The following is a 16,010-nucleotide window of genomic DNA, read 5'->3' as shown; positions in this document are numbered from 1 at the left end:
TCTGGATATTAATCCTCTGTCAAAAAAGTGACTGGAAAAGATTTTTCCACCTTTCATTCACACTTTTGTTTCCTTTGTTCTGCAGAAGCTTTTAAATTTTATGCTGTCCCATTTGTTGCTTCTGAGGTTGATTTCCTGAGCTTTAGGAGTACTTACAGGAAGTCGATGCCTATACCTATATGTTGGACCTTTGACCTTTGTTTTCTTTTATCATTTGCAGAGTTTCTAATCTAATTCTAAAGTCATTGGTCCACTTGGAGTTGACCTTTGTGCACACTGAGAAATGGAAATCAAGTTTCATTCTTTTATATACGGCTATTCAGTTTTTCCAGAACCATTTGTTTAAAAGACTGTCTTTTCTCCGAACTGTGCTTTAGGCACCTTTATCAAGGATCAAATAACTATCATTGTGGGTTTGTCTCTGTGTCATCTAGTCTATTGCATTCTACACGTCTGTTTTTGTGCTAATACCATGCAGGCTTTCTTACTATAGCTCTATAGTATAATAGGGAGTCAGGAATTGGGGTACCTCCAACATTGCTCCCACCCCACCCCTTAGAATTACATTGGCTATTCTAGGTCTTTTATTCTTCCATATGAACTTTAGAACTGTTTTTTCTAGTTCTGTGAAGAATGTCATTGGTATCTTGATGGGAATCACATTCAATATGTAGATCACTTTTGGTAATATGACCATTTTAACAATATCAATTCTGCCTGTCCAAGAATAGGAGAGAGAGATGTTTCCAACTCTAGTTTCTTTTTCAATTTCTTTCCTCAATTCTATAATTCTCATTGTAGAGGTCTTTTATAATCCTTAGTTAGAGCTGTTCCTAGGGTTTGATTTATTTTAATTTACTTTACATTTTGTTGTATTTTTTACTCTTTATAAGATGATTGTGAATGAAATTGCTTTCCTTATTCTTTAGTGGATTTCTAGTTGGTGTACAGAAAAACTCTTGATTTTTATATGTTGATTTTGTATCTGAGTTAGGAGTTCAGTGACATCAAGATGGCAGAGGCAGGCCATAAGAAAAATTAATCAACTTGCTCTTGAAGAACCAGGTCAAAGAAGCAATTAAACCAGAAACGTTTTTAAATCTTAAGAGAAATAAAATGGAAACACAAAATACCAAAACTTATGGGATGGAGAAAAAGAGATATTCTTAAGGGAAATTTTTAGCAATAAATGACTAATGAAGAGAAAGGAAATTTCTCACACAAGCATCCTAGCTTTCTACATAAAGGATTCAAAAAAGGAGAATAACCTAAGCAGATTTCATAAAAAGAGTAATAAACAAGTTCAGAATACAAACAAATAAAATAGAAACTAGAAAAACAATAGAAAGGATTGATGATATTGAATTGGTTCTTGAAAAGACAAACAAAATTGACAACTTATCTAGACTAAAAACAAATATAAAGAGAGGAGATTCAAATAAAATCAGATATGAAGGAGGAGACATTACAACTGATAATAGAGAAACAAAAGGAAGCATAAGAGACTATTATGGTATGCCAACCAACTGAATAACCTAAAAGAAATTAATAAATCCCTAGACACATACAACCTACCAAGACTGAATCGTGAAAGAATGGGAAGTCTGAATAGGTCAATAATGAATAAGGAGATTGAAGTGAAAACATTTATAGATATCTCATCAAAAATAAGTCCAGGACCTTAAGCCTTTACTGTTAAATTCAACAAACATTTAAAGAACTAATACCAAAACATCTCAAACTTTTCCAAAAACTTATGAAGAGAGAATACCCTAAGCTCATTTTACAAAGTCAGTATTACCTACACCAAAGCCAGACAAGAATACAAAAAGAAAGAAGGTTACAGGTCAACATCCTTGATGAATATCAGTGCAATAATTCTCAACAAAATGCTGGCAAACTGGATCCAATAGCATGTTGCAGTGTTCTTCACCATGAGCCAGTGGAATTTATCCCAGGAAAGAAAGAAGTAACCATGGAAGGTAATGGATATGCTACTTTGCTTGGTTATAGCAATCATTTCACCTATGTGCATCAAAACATTGTGTAGTACACCTTAAATATATACAATAAATAAAACCTAAATTTTAAGAAAAAAGAAAGATACAATGTGGAAGACATGGGATTTTCCGCTTGAGAGAATAACAAGCCAAAACCAGTTGCTTGGTTACACTTTATTCTGTTTTCTAAAGTTCATGGAAACCATTGAGTTAAAATAAAGCAAAGCACAATGTTCAGTGTAAATCTCTGGTTTTTCATTAGGTTCCTATGACAGATAAATTATTTCTCTTGGTTAATCAGAGAAAAATCATGAAGAATTCTAAGATTAAAGGTTATAAATAATCTGAAAGTTAAAAGGAGAGAAAAACAAAACAACTTAAGGAGTTTCCACCACCCCAAGGGCTGAGAATTTAAAAGAAATATCTGGGATTACTGAAGTTGGGCACTTGTACATGCTGGTTCTTCTGAGCATGGAAGAACGTCGCCATGGACCTGATCTCTGAGGAGAAGCATTTCTAACACCTCATGCTAGTTTCTCTGAAGAAGAGAGGACAATGAGTGACGAGGCCGACTCTGTTCATGTTGGGAAAATATACAAACATGAGTCAGTTACTGCTAGAAGAACTACAGCCACTGTGTGAAGAGGCCCCACCAGGGTAACAGTCACCAAAGAGCAACAGACAGGAAGGAACCCCACAGAAAGCAGTCAGGAAACCCTCTGAGATCCTTTCTGGTGATGCCTACCAGGACCCAACCAGCAAAACAGAAACTTTCTTTGCTTATTTCCAGCACAAAGATCACAAATCAAAACTGATGGATGGATGTGGAGCAGAGACAGTAATGAAAAAACTGACTCAATTAGTAACAGAGGTTCTGCTTCAGTGCCAATATAACCACTGCTAACTCAATGATTTTGAGTTCCAATAAATTAGAAAACAAGAATAGGAGACATGCAAGTAAGGTCATGGTAAGAGAATAACTAAAGTGATGTGATAATTTCATTCCCCAGTTTTTAATTCAAAGAACATCCTGAACTATTCAGAGACAGAGTAACATGAAGAACAAGTTCATTGTCCTTACAAATGCTATAACCACTGAAAGATAAATAATAGTCATGAGGGTTATATATGGATAAATCACCATATCCGATGGGTACTAGAAAAAAAATATTTAATGTTGCCTGTGTAGATGACAAAGTTCACAAAAGGCTCACTATAAAAGTGAACTTTGAGTCAGGCATTGAAGGATGAAAGTGACTTCATAAAAAAAAGAAAAGTTGGGTGAAACAGTGAGTAAAGACTATTTTAGATAAACTAAAAAGTATATAACGATGTACATAGAAAAAGAACACAAAGTAATTGTGAAACTACAATATGTTTAACAACTAGAGGTCAAACTTTTTTCTCAATCTGGTATCCTCATGATTTTAAATATTTCTCTACTGATGGCTTGAAATTTTACATGTACATCCTGAAATAATTCCCCAGTTGGCAGAAGTGTATAGCCATGATGTTCATGACTCATCACAGGCCCAGAAACAACAGAGCCAGATGACCCTGGACTGAAACCTCTGAAACCATGAGCCAAAATAAGCCTTTCCTCCTTTAAGTTATCTCAGGTACTTTGTCACAATTGACTAACATGTCATGTTAGTTAACTAACACACAGGTCATGGAAATCTCTCCTAGATGAAGTTATTTTTCATCTAAAGGAGATGTGTACCACTTAATGAAATCAAGGGAGTTGGAGGTATAAGGAGAAACCCAAGTGAAATTCATATGGGAAGAACAGACTGTTGCACGTTCTGGGATGAGGGTGAGCCAGATACATGTGAAGAACTGAGAGAAGTTCAGTATTTTCAATGTATGGGGTTGCTCAAGGACAAGTGACATGAGGCTATAAAGAGAGACAGGAGCCAACTACCAGAGAAACTCACAATTCATGAAAGGAATAATTTATATAAGATTACGTAACAAAGTGCCCATTTCACTAGACCTCATATTTAGATACAGACCTGAGGAGAAAGACACTTGATTATGGAGGCAGAGATTGGAAAGGTGAGTCTACAAAATCAAGAAATTCCAAGTATCATAATCTGATGAAGCCAGGAAAAAGCAGATATCCTGTAGAGCCTACAGAGAGAGCTGTTTCTCCCCTGAGGAGTGAAGGGTTTTGACCACGCATATCACACATATGTTGCCCCAACTTTTATAGTACCTCCTGATGGATTTGGCTCTTAAATCACCCTGCTCTGGGGGGAGGGACTAGGTATTTAAACTCTTGAACAATAGAGTCAAAACGAATTTTTTTTTTAATCTGAAAATGAAACAACTTCCCAAAATTGATGGGGTGCTGTAAAAGCAATTCTAAAAGGGATAATGGTGATGAACACCTCTGCCAGAGAAAAAAGTCCTCAAATAAACAACCCAACTACATACCACAAAAAGTAGGGGAAAAAATTCAAAGTAAACAAAAAGTTAGCTAAAGAAAAGAAATAATAAAGATCAAAGCAGAAATAAATCAAGTGGAGAATACAAAAACTATTTTAAACTGAGTTTTTGGGAAAAAAAATAAGAAAAATGGACAAGTCCTCAGCTAGATTAAGAAAAAGACAAAACTCAAAATAAATAAAAATCAAAAGTAAAAGGAGAGATACAATAATGGATGCCAGAGAAATAAAACATATCTTAAAGAACTATTATGAACACTTACATACAAACAAATTGGTTAGGCTGAGGAAATTAACAATTTCTTTGAAACACATAACCTGCCAAGACTAAATCAAGAAGAAATAGCCAAAACATACCAACAACTAACAAGAATATTTAAGTTGTCATAAAAAAATCTCCCAAAAAGGAAAAGCTCAAGACCAGATAGTTTTGTTGGTATATTCTACCAAACATCAAAGGAGAACTAATTTCTATCCTTCTAAAACTCATCCAAAACACAGAAGTAGAAGAATACTTCCAAACACTTTAGCATCACCCTCATACCAAAACCACATAAGGACCCTACAAGAAAATGACAGACCACTATCCCTAATGAACATAGATGTAAAAATCTCAATAAAATATTAGCAAACTGAATTAAATGATACATCAAAAAGACTATACATCATGACCAAGAGAATGTATCCCTGGGATGCAATTTTGGTTTAATATATACAAATAACTCAAAGTGATATATCACATTAGCAGAATGAAAGAAAAACTCCATGATCTTCTCAAAGTACATAGAAAAAATATTTGATAAAATTAAACATCCGTTCATGGTTAAAAAAAAAAAAAAAAGAAAAGAAAAGAAACTCCAATGCACCCTGTATACACATAAGGAAATATCACAGTGAATCTCATTAATATACACATATAATATGTGTTAATAAAATGTAAATAACTCTTCATAGGTACAGAAGAAAATTCCCCAACACAATAAAGACAACCACCTGTTTAAAATCCCAAGCTAGGGCAGGAGATATAGCTCAGTTGATAGAGTGCTTGCCTCCTATACACAAGGCCCTGGGTTCTAATCCCCAGCACCACCAAAAATAAATAGATAAACAAATAAATAAATAAATAAAATCCCTAGCTAAAAGAAATGGAAATCAGTACCTTGAAAACTATAAAACATTGATGAAAGTAAATGAAAAAGACACAAAGAAATGGGAAGGTATCCCATGATCCTAGACTGAAAGAATAGTTAAAATGTCCATACTACCCAAAAAAGAAAAAAAGATTCAATGATATTTCAATGGCATTTTTCTCAGAAATAGGTAAAAAAAACAACTCTAAAACTTGAACTACAAAATATCCCTAAATAGCAAAAATCATCTCAAGGAAAAAAAAATGGTCACATTTTTTATTTCAAATTATATGACAAAACTATAGGCATTCAAACAAGATGGCCCTGGCATAGAAAGAGTCATATTTATGCCAGGCACGATGGCACACACCTGTACTCGCAGCAACTCAGGAAGCTGAGGCAGAAGAATCATGAGTTCAAAGCCAGCCTCAGCAGATTAATGAGGCACTTAACAACTCAATGAGACCCTGTATCTAAATTATAAAAAATGGCTGGGGATGTGGCTTAGTGATTAAGCACCCCTGGGTTCAATCCCTTGTAAGAAAGAAAAAAGGAAGGAAGGAAGGAAGGGAGGGGCAGTCATATTTACCAGTGAAACAAAATAGAGACCCCAGAAATAAACCCAAGCATATATAATAGGCTATTTTTCTACAAGTGCACCAAAGAGATTAAACAGGGAAAAGATAGTTTCTTCAATAAATGGTGTTGGGAAACCTGGTATCCACCAGCAAAAGAAAGAAACTGGACCCTTATCATATGCCATAAACAAAAAAATCAACTCAAAGTAGATTAAAGACCTAAATGTAAAGCCTCAAACTGCAAAATTCTTAGAAGAAAACAGAGGCAGAAAGTTACTTGATATTGGCTTTAGCAACAATATTTTGGAAGTCACAACAAAAATGCAGTCCAAAAAAAAAAAAGGAAAAGGAAACTAGTAGGACTACATCAAACTAAAAAGTACACAAAACACAGCAAAGGAGGGGCTGGGGTTGCGGTTCAGCGTTAAAGCGCTGGCCTAGCCTGTGTGAGGCACTGGGTTCCATTCTCAGCACCACAGATGAATGAATGAATAAAATAAAGGTCCATCAACATCTAAAAAAAAAAAAAAAATTAAAAAAACAGCAAAGGAAACAATCAACAAAATGAAATGCAATCTATGGAATAAAAGAAAATTGCCACTCCCAGCCCACGAGGGCAGCTGAACCTAAGGTCGCTCTGGTGAATTTCCAGGGACATCAAATAAAACACAGACACATACTTTACCTTTAAACAAGCTTCAGGACGGCCGCTCCTATCTCGGCCTCAAGCTCCCCAAAGGGGAGACCGAGGGAGTCACGAGAGACTGGTCGGGGAGAGCGCATGCGCACGCACGCGCACACGCGCAAGGAGCATATGGGGAAGTGAGCTTTTATTGGGAGGACCCACCTTCTTTGAAAGTTCCATCCAAAAAAAGGTAAGAAGGGGCAGGGTTTCAAGGGACTAGTGAGTGTAATTCCAACCAAGGGCTGTAGGGCGGCGCCTATGTCTGGAGACGGGTCCTCAAACTTCCCCTAAGGGGCAATGTCCAAGTTACTACGGGCCTCTCCTCTCCAAGAGGGAAGACACGAATCATTCAGAGCGGCTCTCCACAGAAAATATTTGTAATTATATACCCATCTGAAAAGGAATTAATATCCACTATATAAAGAACTCATTCACCTCTATAGCAAAAATAAGTAAATAACCTCATTTTAAAATGAACAAAGGAATTAAATGGACATTTTTCCAAAGAAGATGTACAGATGGCCAACTGGTATATGAAAAATTCTCAACATCACTTATATTCAGGGAAATGCAAATCAAAAGCACATTGAGATATCACCTCACACCTGTTAGGATGGCCACTATGGAAAATCAGGTGATAGCGAGTGTTGGTGAGAGTGTGGAACAAAAGGAACTAACCCTTAGACTCTGTTAGTGGGAACGTAAATTGATACAGCCATTAGGGAAAAGAGTATTGAGGTTCCTCAACAATATAAAAGTAGAACTACAGTATGATTCAGGAATCCCTCTGCTGGGTACATACATAAAGGAAATGAAATCCACAGCTTGTAGAGATAGCTACACTCCCACATTCATGGAAGTAGTACTCCCAATAACCAAGATACATATCTAAACTTAGTGTCCAACAATGAATGGAGGAAGGGATGAAGAAATGGTGATATGGGATAATGAAATACTGATACATATATATGTTAATGTGTATATATATATATGATAATGAAATATTTATATATATATATATATATATATATATATATATACATGCTTATGTGTATATGTAAAATATAATTAGTCCTTTGGAAAGACAGAGACAGTGCCATTTGTAACAACATGGATATACCTAGACGCCATTTCGCTAAGTGGAGTAAGTCAGACACAGAAAGAAAAACATTGTATAAAATAACATAGAAATAGAAAGTAGGACAGTGGTAGTCAGGACCAAAGAGGAGGAGAAAACAGGGAGTATGTCAAAGGATACAAAATTGCAGTTATGTAGAATGAATAACTCAAAAGAGATCTAAAGTACAGCTTGAAAACTATAGCTAAATAGTGTTTTACATACTGAAACTTCACTAGGAGAGTACATTAGATTTTAAGTGTTCTTACCACAAATAAATAATAAAAATAAGTAGAAAGATGATGGATTGTTTAATTTGCTTGATGGTAGTAAACATTTTATTATGCATATGTATATCAAAAATCGTTTTGTACACCTAAAATATATGAAATAAAATAAATAAAATTTGAATTTCCCTCCCAGGAAAAGGGAGGGGTTTCTGTTGGAGAGAATAGTGAACAAGTGGTCTTTTTTTTTCTTTTTTTTTTTAGAGAGAGAGAGAGAGAGAGATTTTTAATATTTATTTTTTAATTTGTTTTCGGCAGACACAACATCTTTGTTTGTATGTGGTGCTGAGGATCGAACCCGGGCGGCAGGCATGCCAGGCGAGCACGCTACCGCTTGAGCCACATCCCCAGCTCCACAAGTGGTCTTGAGACAGATTCTTGCCTTATTCTTCAACAGAATATATGTCACATTTTATGTACTCACAATTTTTTAAACATTTTCATTTTACAGCTTATACACTGATCAAGAAATGCATTTTTTACAAGAAATAAAGTAAAAAATAGTCTGGGTGTGAAATATATTACTAATATCTTTATCAATTTTTACTTCATACATTCATTTTAGTAGACTTCAGGAGTTCTAAAACAGACAAACTGCTTTATAAAATGATGTCTGACATTATAAAGTGAAATAAAGGAATAAAATACTGCATGATTTCACTTATTCAAGGAACCTAAAAATGTCAAATTCATTAGAAACAGATTAGAATAGTAGTAACCAGGTCCTGGGGCGGGGGGATATGGGAAGATATTGGTCAAGATGTACAAAGTTTCAATTATGTGAGATCAACAAATTATTGAGAAGGTATAAAAATGTGACTATAGTTAACAATACTATATTGTATACTTGAAACTTGCTAAGATGGTAGATAGTAAATATTCTCGCCACAAAAAAGAACAATAATTATGTGAAATGATGGATATATTAATTAGCTTAACTGTGGTGAATACTTCACAATGTATACAGGTATCAATTCTTTAAGTTGTATACCTCAAATACATACAATTTTTTAAATGTCAATAATATCTCAATAAAGTTGAGGGAAATTTTTTAATAAAATAAATACTTTTAACAGTTTTTAAAACTGTTGACAATTTTAAATGCCTATTTTTGGAAAGAAATAATAATCAAAGTGAATGCATAATTTTACTCCATGGCTAGCTGGAATTGTGTCTGTCCATCCCTCCCACATAACTTAGCCAAGTTTGCTTGCCAGAGAATTTGGCATTCTCTAGGGCTGCTGGCAACTGCAGGAAAGATGCCTCTCAGAATCACATAAGCCAGTCCAGTAACATTTCTACCACCAAAGTGGTTGTTGATGTTGCTCGAACAAGCCTCAGACCAAAAGGAATGAATAAAACAATCCAAAATGGAAAAGTGATGTGGCCATTACAAATGATGGTGCTGCCATATTGAAACAAATACAAATACATCCAGAAGCCAAAATGCTGGTGGAGTTATCTAAGGCTCAAGATGCAGAAGCAGGAGATGCTACCACATCCATAGTCATCACGCTGGCTCTCTCTTAGACTCCTGTGCCAAAATTCTTCAAAAAGAGGTTCATCCAATCATCATTTCCAAGTCATTCCAGAGGACTTTGGAAAGGAGTATTGAAATGGGGCAGGGAGATCTTGACTGACCTGTCTCTTTCTGTAGAATGGGAGGTGGGGGGACACAGAGATACTGTTAAATGGAGCAACCACTTCATTGAACTGAAAGATTGCCTCTCAATATTGAAGTCTGCTTTCCCCAGTGAGTGCACTGTGGTGATAAAAGTGACTGACCCAGCTACTGCTACTGGTGCAGATCATAGAGATACTGAAATAGTTGGGACAATTGACAAGTGAGAGTTGGTGGAAAGACTGGTTCTCATCCAAGCAGTGGCAAATTCTGGCATAACCAGAGCTGAAAAGGCTGAGATCAAGTTTATTCAGTTTTGCTTATCTGCTCCCAAAACTGACATGAATAATCAAACAGTAGTTTGTACTGTGCCTGAACCAAGGGCTGCAAGAAGAGACAGCCTGGTATTTTTAATTTAGTGAAGCAAATTTTTTTAAAAAGGTATAATATCCTTCTCACACAGAAATCTATCCTAAGACATGCTCTTAGTGATCTTACAACCCATATTCTGAACAAAATGAATATTGTGGTGATTAGGATATTGAAAGAGAAGACACTGAATTCACTGGTAAGATAACTGGAACCAAGTTAGTTGCTCATATTGACCAATTCACTGCTACCATGCTGGGTTCAGCTGAGTTAGCTGAGGAGATCAATTTAAGTGATTCTGGCAAACTTCTCAAGATGACAGGCTGGATAAGCCCTGGAAAAACAGTTACAGTTGTTTGTGGTTCTAACTGGAGATTAAAGAAACCACACACTCTGTTCACCATGTCCTGTGTGTTACTCTTTCCTTAGTGAAGAAGAGAGCTCTTCTTGCAGGAGGTGGTTCTCCAGAAATAGATTGGCCTGGTGATTAATTGACTGGTATGGAATTTCACCTGTGGTGTGGATTTCCACTGAGTGGTATGGAGTCCTACTGCATTCATTCATACTTTTGCAGACGCTGTGGAGGTCATCCCATCGATGCCATTTCTACAGTAACAAAACTAAAAGACCAGTATCCCCTAGGAGGAAAAAACAGAGGCAATATTGCCTGAAAGGGTGATATTTCCAATGTTCTGGAGGAAATTGTTGTCCAGCTTCTGTTGGTTCCGGTCAGTGCTCCCACTCCAGCAACTCTGAAAATTGATAATGTGGCCAGCACTCAGTAATCTGGATAACACTGGCTGACTGCCACCATTATGGCCACCAATATTGCAACTGGAGTGGAAGATCACTTGGTGTTCCCTGTTGTTCAGAAAATCATTTCCCCTATGAGTTTCTGGACTTGGCTTTCCAGGTGGCGGTTGCTTGAACCTAACCTGCTTAATGAAAATATTTTAATTTCATTGAATATTTAATATTTAAATGTCAGATTAATTCACCCTCAACATTGTATTATTTCTGGTACATTTTTTGTTATATGTAAAGTTCTTTTTTATTGGTTTTTTTTTAGTTATACATGACAGTAGAATCCATTTTGATATAATTATACAAGTATGGAATACATCTTATTCTAATTAGGACCCCAATCTTGTGTGTATACACAATGGTGAGATTCACTGTGGTGGACTCATATATGTACACAGTAAAGTTGGGTCAGATTCATCCCACTGTCTTTCCATTTCCTATCCCCCCCTTCCTTCTCTTCATTCCCCTTTGTCTAATCCACTGAATTTCTATTCTTCCTCTTCCCAACCCTCATTGTAGGTTAGCTTCCACAGATCAGAAAAAACATTTGACCTTTGGTTTGGGGGGACTGCTATTTGGGGGGACATGCTATTTCACTTAGCATGATAGTCTCCAGATCCACCCATGTACCAGCAAATGTCATTTTTTCAATAATTATATAGAATTTAAAAAATAAGTTCACCTTTACTTCTGGCTTTCTTGTGGATTAGCCCTAAATACTTTCCTTCACTTTGCACTCTACACAGGCATTTGTCCGTTCCATTAATTTAAGGTTGTTTTTTTTTTTTTCCCTTAATGCGGAAATTAGCCAAAACAGTCACAGTCTCTACAAACAGCACCTGTTTTTATCAAAATAGTGAGCACTGAGTGAGCTCAGGAGCAGTGAGGCCTATTCCTGACACTTTCCTTTGGGCCTCAAATTCTTTTTTTTTTTTTTAAAAAAGAAGTATTTAGAAGAGGATGTGGCCCAATATGCTGAATACTGATAAACGCCCACTGGCATAAAAAAAATCAAAGCAAAATATTATCTGCTATTTTAGAAATTAACAGTACAGAAAGATACAAAGTAAAAGATGAAATTTCCCCCTGACCCTACCCTCCTAATTCCTTTCCCTCAGAATAACCTCTGTTGGTTATAATTTCCTCTACGAATAAAAATGTATGTATATGTGTAGCAAATCTTAGATGAAAAATAAATAAATGATAATCAAATTTAAAAGTCAGAGAAATAGAAGACACTTATAATAAATAAAAATAATACACATCAAAAGAGTATCTATAAATCAACAAGAAAATACAGATATCTCAATTTTTTAAATTGAGAATGGACTTAAAGACTAATTGAGTAGAAAAATACAATGCAAATGCCAATGAGCATGAGCAGATGCTTAACTTCAAACTAATCAAAGAAATGCAAATTTAAAAATTCCATTCTTTACCAATTGAGGAAAATTTATAAACATTGATAATATGAGGAGAATTTTTCTTTCTCAGAGAAGGGGACTTCCCTTTTTCTACTCCTTGAAGGAAATACTGATGGCTTCCTGTTTCCACGCCTTCCCTTCCTCACCCATTCCAGGATGGGAGAAGGTTAGACAGAACCTGCCCTTCACTGGACTAAGCTAATTAGTGTTTTTAAAAATATGCCTGAATTTTTTGCATGGTAACACTACATATAACACTAGACTTATATTAAGAGTTCAAACTTTTTGTCCCTAAAGTATAAGAATGAAGACAGTGTTAAAATGCTGTTTTCTCTCCATCGCAGGTGTGGATAGAATTAATTCCCAACCAATGAAAAGGCAAATTGGATGTAATCATTTCTATTTTTTCTCTCTTAGCCTTGGTTTTCAAATTGTTTGGGACATCTGGATATGTGTTATGTGTGAATGTTGTTTAGATAATTTCAATAAAGATCTAGTTTAAATCATCTTGAAATAAACTTGCAAAAGTATTATCATTATCAGGCTCCTTATTAACATGTATTTCAACATCAATTTCCCCAATGCTTTCTGTACTTGACCAGCAGTCAGTTGTGCATATAAATTAAACAATGTATGATTAAGAGTAAACAAATTAAAATTCCAGGCAGCATCTTCATCATGCTGGCTCTTGAGCCAAGTGAGAAACCACTGGGTCACAAGCTCTCCTTGGATCTCCACAAGCAGCTCGACTTTCTCATGCAGAGGGTTCTTCATGTTCCATTTCAAGGGAACAAATATTTTTAAATTAATTGATTAATTTAGAAAGAGGAAAATCAAAACAGGTTTCTAGTTTTAGACAAGATGTGAAATGAGCATGTGGTATTGGCGTCTGCTGGAGCCCAGCTAGAGATGCTAGAGGGGTAAGAGGGATGGGCGCAGATAAACACCAATAAAGCCACAGAGAACTCTGAGGTGGCCGAGGTGTTGGGATCTCAGAGCAGCAGCCACACAGGGACAGGTTCCCTCCAAGGGGAAGGCTCCAGATGCAATGGTCTCCTTTCTCCTTTTACTTGGGTTAGATCATTACCCTCTCTCTTCCCATCTTTGTTATTGTTATTGTTGTTTATTTTTTTAAATAAGGTGAGAGTCACATAACAAAAAATTGACCATTAAAAAGTGTACAATTCAGTGACATTAAGTACAGTCACATTATTGTACACCCCTTTCCTCTATCTAGTTCTGAAACATTTTCCCATCCACAAAAGAGACCCTGTGACAATTCAGCAATCACTTACTGCTTCCCTTTCCCCGCAGATCCTGTCAACCATGAATCTGTTTTCAGTGTCTTTGAATTAACCTACCCATATAATCTGAGTCATACACTATGTGATCTCTTGTATCTGACTTCTTTCACTTAGAACAATGTCTCCGTAAGATTATCCATATTGTAGTATGGGTTGGTCCTTTGTTTTGTTCTGTTTTACTAGTTGAATAATATTCCACTATACTGCATCTTGTTTACCCATTCATCTATTGATGGACTGCTGGGATTTTTGTGCCTTTTAACTATTGTGAATAGTACCATTATGAAAATTCTTGTACAAGTTTTTTTAACAGTATAATAATGCAAGAAAACATATAAAGACCTAATGATTTGAAGTAAAGAAGAAACACTAGTTTATTCATAGCAAGCATGATAGTGTATTAGAAAATCTACAAAACAACTGCCAGTCGATCATTGGTAAATTTGTCAAAGTCACAGTGTACAAGAATAATATGCAAAGTTTGTTGTATGTCTGTATACCAACAGCAAACAATTAGAAATGGAATTTTTAAATTCCTTCAATAGCAACGCTTAGTACTAAATTTTATAAAACAGATGGAAGATCGCTACACTGGAAAAAAATCATTACTGAGAGAATTTGAAACTTAAATAAGCAAGAGGTGTCCATGGCTTTGAGAGCTAAAGTTGATCAGGTATCCACTTTCTGACTCAATGAAATCCCAAATAAAATTCTAATAGGTATTTTCTAGAAATTGACATATTGATTCTAACATGTATATGGAAATGTAAGGGATATAAAAGCCACCATTATTTAAACAGAACAACAAAGGTAAAGGTCTAACACTGCCTGATTGCAAGAACTATTGTAAAGCCACAGTAATAAAGACAGTATTGTATTCCCTTAAAGACAAATAGCTCAATAGAATGGAATAAGGAATCCAGAAATAATCCTATACATACAAGGTTGACCTTCAACAAAGATCCCAGAACAACTTAATGAGGAAATGAAAATATTTTCAGTAAGGTGAAATAGCTGAATAAACAAATGAACAAAACAAAAAAGAATTTGTTTGTACTTACTGTGTTTATTTAACCATTTTATGCCCTTTATGGTTAAATAAACACAATATATTATTTTGTAATTGTTATGGGACATTCTAAGAGTACTGGCCTCTTAACACATTATATATTTATCAGCACACTTTACTCACAGAAAAGAGCCAAGAAAAACTGCAAAAGGTAATTGTGGTGAAAAGGAAGGAAGAAAGGAAGAGAAAGAGGGAGGAAGGGAATACTGACCATTCATGTAAGCTTCCTCCTGTAAAACCAGAATAATGAGGGGCCCTTCATCAAAGACGTTAAACAGAAACTCAAGGTCATTTGTCAGGGTTGCAATAGAAAGGCATCCTACACTGGGTGGAAGATGAAATCCATTACTTTCAAAGTTAAGATTCCATGTGACTATTTTTTTCAGTAAAACTAGTGATAAATTAAAACTTGATCATTTTTAAAGTTGAAGATGTATTAGATTTGATGAAATAAGTAAAGGTAACATGCTTAGGGCACCATTGGAAAAATACCTAAGTGTTGTATGAGTATCAACCATTATTATAATTACTTTATGTTATCATCTTTATTATTATTCCTCAGTTATGACTAACCAAATGCACTCCTAACAAACATGTCATCAGAGAACACACATCTTTTCAAACATTCACAAAAAAATGACTTAGTCCAAAGACAAAGAAGAAATCTCAGCAAAAATCCCTCTATTTATGTTTATCAAGCAAACTGGAATAAAATTAGAAATCAACTAGGATAAGTAATGAGAAAAATCTACACCTGGATATAAGAAACACTCCTATGTAGCTATTAAAGACAATGAAAATTACTAACTATTCAGGACCAGATAGCAATGAGAATGTTGCATATAAAAACCTGATGATGGGCTGGGGTTGTGGCTCAGTGGTAGAGCACCTGCCTGGCATGTGTGAGGCATTGGATTTGATCCTCAGCGCCACATAAAAATACATAAATAAATAAAAGTATTGTGTCCATCTATAACTAAAAAAAAAAATTAAAAACCTGATGATGATGCAAACTTCACAAGGGCAGGAATTTTTGCCTGATTTTCTTTTTCTTTTTTCTTTTTTCTTTTTTTTTTTTTTTCCTGTATCCTAAAAGTCTAGGACTGTGCCTGGCATAGAATAGGTGCTCAATAAATATGGTTATGGAATTCAGGTGAGGCAAAGCTTAGAAG

General features: G+C 35.4%; 1 pseudogene; it reads left to right on the top strand.

The window, feature by feature from the left end:
• Nucleotides 1-6,939: 6,939 nt before the first annotated feature.
• LOC143390564 (T-complex protein 1 subunit delta-like) lies at nt 6,940-11,022 on the top strand (annotated as a pseudogene).
• The last annotated feature ends 4,988 nt before the right edge of the window (nt 11,023-16,010 follow it).

The sequence above is a fragment of the Callospermophilus lateralis genome, chromosome 2, assembly GCF_048772815.1.
Source record: "Callospermophilus lateralis isolate mCalLat2 chromosome 2, mCalLat2.hap1, whole genome shotgun sequence".
In the NCBI taxonomy this organism is placed as follows: domain Eukaryota; kingdom Metazoa; phylum Chordata; class Mammalia; order Rodentia; family Sciuridae; genus Callospermophilus; species Callospermophilus lateralis.
Note: the sequence above shows the minus strand (reverse complement) of the source record. Positions and strands in the feature narration are given on the sequence as shown.